At 33.5% G+C, this 6941-nt stretch overlaps 1 pseudogene; it reads right to left on the bottom strand.

Moving 5' to 3' along the window:
* Nucleotides 1–426: 426 nt before the first annotated feature.
* On the bottom strand, nt 427–1313 carry LOC107846756 (annotated as a pseudogene).
* Nucleotides 1314–6941: the final 5628 nt, after the last annotated feature.

Below are 6941 nucleotides of genomic sequence, written 5' to 3'. Positions count from 1 at the left end.
GACAATAATAAACAATGTTTACAATTACTTCTTGCAATGTATCATAATACAAGCTACGTTGTATCATGAATCCTAAACTAGCATCAATTATGCGTAAACTATAAAGTTTTTAGAGCAATTACATACAAGAGTTGTTTTATGAAACTAATTATACCGAAAAAAAACAACAGTAAAATGAATAGCCTTTCATGATAGAGTTGCTTTCTAATTCGAAGAACGCTAAAAAATTGTATTTTAATAGATTACTTAAGAAACATATTAAATAGTAAATGAAATTAAAATGAAAAGGCAAAAATAAGCCACTTAAAACAAACACTAATTCAAATTAAACATTGTTCAAACATTATTCAAACATAGCCAAATTAAAACCAAAATAACAGTGATGAACTAAACATAGATCATTCAATGTATCAGGTAACCAAAACATCAACTCTCCTTTGGAAAGAAGTTGCAAGTACATCTATTGTGAACTTTTCGACCACATTTACCACAACAATTTGTACTGGAGGATAGTTTTTCACTTGCTTTCTTACTCCTACTCTTTTTCGGCCTACCAGGTGGTCTTTTGTATTTGGGTGGTATGACTTCTTCTTTTTCGACACATTTAGGCATATGCCAATTCTTCTTATCTGGCATAGGTACTACAGAAAGCTCATATGTCTTCACTAATGTCACAGACTTATAGTAATCAGAGCACCACGGACAAAATTTTGTAACATTTATACTCTTCAATACTGCAATCGCGTGTGGACAAGGAATTTCATCAATCTGAAATCTACAACAGTTGCATTTGTTAGCATCCAAGTCCAAAACTTATATTCTTCTAGATTCATAAACTGAATAATGATACTCTGATGCAACCTTGACCTAACAAACAAAAAATCACACACAAACAAAATATAACGTACAAGAATTTTTTATTCAATAAATAAAATATAAAATGAGTAATTATTAATGCATACTATCATTCTAGATGCTTTAACTCCATTAGCTTTGAGGATTTTGTCAAACCTTCTCCCTAAAGTTGTTTCTGTATATGAAGCAATTTCTCTATTTTTACAGTTCCATGCTCCAAATAATTTTCTGACTTCCTCCAAAAAACCTAAAATCGGCAATTTACGCGCCTCCACTAAATAACCATTTACACATTCTGTAATGTTAGATGTCATCATCCTACCTCTATTTATAGGAGAATGAACTCTTGACCACTTTTCATATCCTGCATCATATAGATAATCTTTCACCCGATGATCAATTTTATCAACCTTTGACATAATATATTCAAAATCTTCCTTTCTGTACACTTTGGCCATCGAATAAAACAGGTCGTTAAGTCTGTCCTTGCTCCTTCTGAAATTTGTACAAACGTTCTTCCAAAGATTCCAAATGCATGCTAAGTGAGGAACATTTGAATAGACATTGCCGACACTTTTAATTATTATTTCATTGCGATTTGATACAACACACATGTTCTCACGCTCTCCAAAAGCATTCTTAAATTGGTCGAAAAACCATGTCTATGCGGAATTATTTTCCGAGTCAACAACACCATATGCAATTGGTAATATGCAAACTAAATTTTTTTTTTAAAGCATGACTTTTAATAAATTGTTGTTATTAACAAGTTTATACACCTAAAAAAGAATACGATAAAGTTTCATATAAACAGTTATGTATCAGAATATATAATGATGTATTATAAACTATATAGTTATGTATCATAATATATTCTATATGTTCTGGAACTTATTGTAACAATTATTAAAGATGGAATAACATACAGTTTCGTATATACAGTTATGTATCAGAATATATAATGATGTATCAAAAACTATACAATAATGTATCATAATATATTATATATATATTATGGAATGTATCATAACAAGTATTAAAGATGGAATAACAAGATTAGTCATACCTGCACCATCAAGAGTGCTAGCAGAAAGAAAAGTCCCTTTGTAACGCCCCAATTTTTTGAACCAAAATGCTACACGGTGCTTATGACCCCAAAGGACCACAAGCTAACCTATGACTGATATCTTTACCTATAACTGCATAATATACATATAAAATGCAGAAACATGAACAAAGAGGGCGTAAGGTTCAATCTTGAATAATAAAATATCTGAAATAAGGTGGTATCATAGTACCAAAACAAAACTGAAAATATGAAAGTCTGAATATCTGAAAGCCTCTAAACTGTCTGAATAAGGAGTTGAAGGAACATGTCTCCAACTAACTCCCTAAACTGAAAATAAACTAAAATACTGGAATAATAAACGTACGATCATGTCCTCGAAAGATGAGGACTCACTTCTTATTGAACTGCTACTGCTGATCTGGAATCTGCACCTCAGAACCTATGGTGTAACATAAAAAGAAAGCACCATAGCGTAAATGCATTAGTACAACTAAAGTACTGAGTATACGTGGGGGTAGGCTAAATGCATGGGGTTTATATGCATGAGCATACTGACTAATATGAATATGAGAATACATACATACATACATATGTAACTACTACTGAACTCGTGGAGATACTAACTACTTGAGTTTGAACTCTAGCAACATGAGTTTCGTGATACTGAGATACTGAAGGACTGATAACATGGATGACTGTATCTAACAGTCCTAATTCTGGGGAAAACTATCTGAGTTCCAAAATGTATCTAAACATCTAAGTCTGAGATCAGTCCTAGGTAACGAGTGATTTTTAAAATTGATAATGAGAATACTCGACTGAATCTAAGATTGAGATCAAGCCTGTCTGCCGGGTGACCTCTAGATCCAATAATAAGCATCTGAATATGGGACCAAGCCTATCTGATGGGATGGTCTAGGAATCAATGAAACTATCTGAGTTCCTTACTGAGATTGATGACTGTATCTGACAGTCCTGATTCCTGATTTCTACACTGAAGACTGACACTGAAACTGTAACTGTAATTGTGGCTGTGGGAGGTAGTAACCTAATTGACATGCCCCGATACTGTACTGGTGAGTTCTAATCTTTGCCCTAATTGGAAAGGTGTCAATACCATGCCACGGGTAGAGACCTCTACTATGGTCAAGCCTCTCTGACGGGTGACCCTGAACAGAAAATCAAGCCTAAGGCAATATAATAGTTAAGTATAGCCTTAATCTGATGGGTAACTCCTGTCCTGCACTGGCTACACAGTTCTGGAGTATAGGGATTACTGCTAACGGCTCTTTCCTTATAACGAGAAAAAATCGCTATCCCTGCACTCGCTCGGTGCTAGTCCGTACTCCCAACTAAAAAACTCTAAAAAGATTAACTGTTGAACTGACTAACTGAACTGAACTAATTTATAAACTGATTAACTGAGCTGATAATATTTTCTTAGCTGAACTAATCTGAATTCACTGAGTTCCATTGACTGACGGAAAAGCTACTTGAGATCTTAGGTCTGACTGAGAGTACTGAAACTATTGGGACTATTGAACTACTGAGATTTCTGAGTTTTTCTGAGTCACGTGACTAACTGAAATCTATGGAGTATAGCTTGATTGAGGATGTCTTGAAACATGACACTAGCTCTAGGCACACGGCTATAGTTTTCGGGTACAAGTACCCCCAGGACTCGATAGAAGGAAGCTGACACACATAACTGACTTGATCATAAGAGTAGAGTCCATAATTCACAATATCATAAGTAAGGATTTCATAATAAGAATGATTCTCAACAAACTATCACATGATCGGGAATGCATACAACATGTATATACTTGCATGGCTTCAATAACATGGTCATTCTATATCACAACAATATCATGAGCATCTCATACAACATCTTCAATTCAAGACAATAGCATGGGGATCACGTTGAACATAAACTTAGAACATGGACTTATTATGTCATAAAAGTATGATTTCCATTCCCTTAGGTATTTTCACAAACACCTTACATGCACATCTTAGGCATAGGTGGATTCATCAAGATTACAAATATTCAACCACCAATTTTACATAATTATACATTAAATAACACCATATCCTCACACAAAACATACAAAGATCCCATCTTAGGCATCATCAAACTCCAACCACATGAACATCAACCACCAACAACATAAAGATCATAATACATAATTTAGAAGATGGTTCTTGAGCTTCATGGACGAAAGGAGTCCATGAATCAACTCACACGTACTTAGAAGGAAGATTCTTGATGATTGACGGAGTAATTTCCTTGAAATTGGATCTTCAAGCTTAATTATGCAACCCTAGTTGTTTTTCTCTTTTAGTGCTCTTGGATGATGAACTTAAAATGTTAGTAGGGTTGTAATGTAATTAGGAGCTATATATTTCGTAGGGTTAAGTTTAGGAACGTGTAAGGAGTGTTAAAAGACTTAATTTCCCTCAAAATAACTCAAAACGGAGTGTTTAAGTCACTTGAAACCATAAGATATGCGTCGCATATGATATTGCATATATTTACATAGGCACCGCATATGATATCGCCTAAATTTATATAGGCGCCACATATGATATCGCCTATATCTACATAGGCACTGCATATGATATCGCCTATATTTACATAGGCGCTGCATATGCTATCGCATATGCTTTCCAGTGGCCATGTGCGATTGGTTAGGCGACGCACTCTACTTCGGAAAGCCATAACTCCTAGATCGGGTGTCAGATTTTGATGAAATTGGTATCGTTGGAAAGGTAATTCGATTCTCTATAATTTGGTGGGTAGAAATATGAAGAAATACCACATTAAAATCGAGTTATACTTGTTCAAATATGACCCTTACAAAATCAAACACTAAAACTTAATGGATTCAAAAACTCTTAGCTTGTATTACCTTAAGTGACTCATATGAACATGCTTAACGCATCATAAGATATCTAATCGCTAGGATACTCATTGTAAGTCATATACTCAAGTATGAATCACAGGATAGGAGATTTCATATGTAGGAAAAATGGTTCGTCTCCTAACTTAGAAACATGCAGGGTATTACACCTTTGGTATGGTCCACTTAAATGAGCACCGTCTACCACAACAACTGGCCTACAATGCTTTAAACGATGGATCATTGGTTGTAAAGATATAAAAAATATTTGAATTCATTATCTACAGCCTTATGCATCCTGATGTATGATCCTGGATACATAGAGTTTAGCATGTAGATGTATCTCGGCATTTGTCTATATCCGTCAGCAGCTCCACCCTAAGCATTTCTATAGCACGCTTCTTCGCACACCAAGCTTTCATGTAATTGATGTCAGCACCATACACAACTTTCATTTCTTCAATAATATCTGCTGGAGTGTGTTTCCTCTTGTAGTTTACTAACTTTGGCTTTGTAAAATTACTAACAAAGTTAACTGTAACCTGCAGCTATTTTAGCATCCTATCACTCGTTGAACACGTATATTCATCATTGAATTTTTGAATTTGAAAAAGATCAGAATGCAAAAAGCAAGATGCTTTCATGTACCAACTGCACTTTTCATTACGACATTCCAATCAATAACTGCATATTAAAACAAATAATCACAATTTAAAAAAAAAAAACTAAATATCAAAACAATAATGTATCAGATACTTTTAACTGTTAAGCTACTTTAAACAATTTTTATAGTTTTTATAACAACATTCTGTCATTTGTTTGCTTTAAACCAATTCACCTTCATATACGATATTGTTTATGAATAACACAATCAAAACATACTTTACAATGTATCCTAATACCTATACATAAACGCCAATCACACACAAAAAACCAAGAACAACATAGTTTATAATACCTTTTTTTGTCAGATCTTGATGCTCGAAAATTAAAACTATGATCTAACGCATACTTTTCCATTACAGTTTTCAGAGTTTTCTTATCCTTATACAACTGCTTCACCTTAACTTCAGTGTTTTGGCAATCAGTGATGAATTTTGTTGTTTCAATTTCTGGTACATACAAAGAGTATTGATTATTCGCCTCAACAACAGCAAGTGCAGCTGCATCTGATTCTGTTCCTTCGACGTACATTATCGCACCAGTTTGAGCATCAAATTCTACATCTTCATTCGATTTAGAGCTTGTTGTAATGCATAATGGATACATTACAAAATCTGTGCATATCTTTTTCAATTCAATGTAAACCTTAACACCATTGTCGTTTCTAATCACCATTGGAGTTTTATTTCCATCAACAATGTAACGAACATCTATATTTTCTTTGCTTGGTCTATCTCAAGTTTCGTCGCAATAACAGAAATCAACCTGAAATACAAAACACTTTTGGTAACTACAATTCCATCACTCTTGTAATTTTCATAAATAATTTCGTTTTGCTAGAAATCAGAATGTCTCAGCAAAATCGAAATATTCATGACAAAAATTGTTTGAAAGAATCGACAACAAATTTTTTTTGGAAGCAATGGGGTAAAAAATAATTGAAAATGACATTCAAATTTCAAAATGGTTTGTTACGTGATTTATGTATTAAGGGATTTGATTAATCAGCATTATGCTTAATTAATGGCATTCAAATTTCAAAACGGCAAGTCCTATATTTAAGGGATTTGATTAATCAGCATTGTGCTTAATTACCTTTGTTTACTAATTAACTGCGTTTAATATGGTACTTATGTATCATACCACAATGTATCAGATAATCACGTAATGTAGCATAAATAAGATTTTTAGTAATTTTTTAAAATGTTGGGAGAGAAGGTAATTATATAAGAAACTATTGTTATTTAAGTAGTTTATACATAAATAAAATCTGATAGTTAAATGGAGAGGACATTCTATTAATGCACTACAAAGTGTGCTATGTGGATTAGAGTACGTCGCATAATCAAATCCTACTATAATCAAAGTCTGATTGTTAAATGGAGAAGACATTCTATTAATGTAGTACAAAGCGTGCTATGTGGATTAGAGCACATCATATACTCAAACCC

Source organism: Capsicum annuum, chromosome 9 (genome assembly GCF_002878395.1).
Source record: "Capsicum annuum cultivar UCD-10X-F1 chromosome 9, UCD10Xv1.1, whole genome shotgun sequence".
NCBI classification, from domain to species: domain Eukaryota; kingdom Viridiplantae; phylum Streptophyta; class Magnoliopsida; order Solanales; family Solanaceae; genus Capsicum; species Capsicum annuum.
Note: the sequence above shows the minus strand (reverse complement) of the source record. Positions and strands in the feature narration are given on the sequence as shown.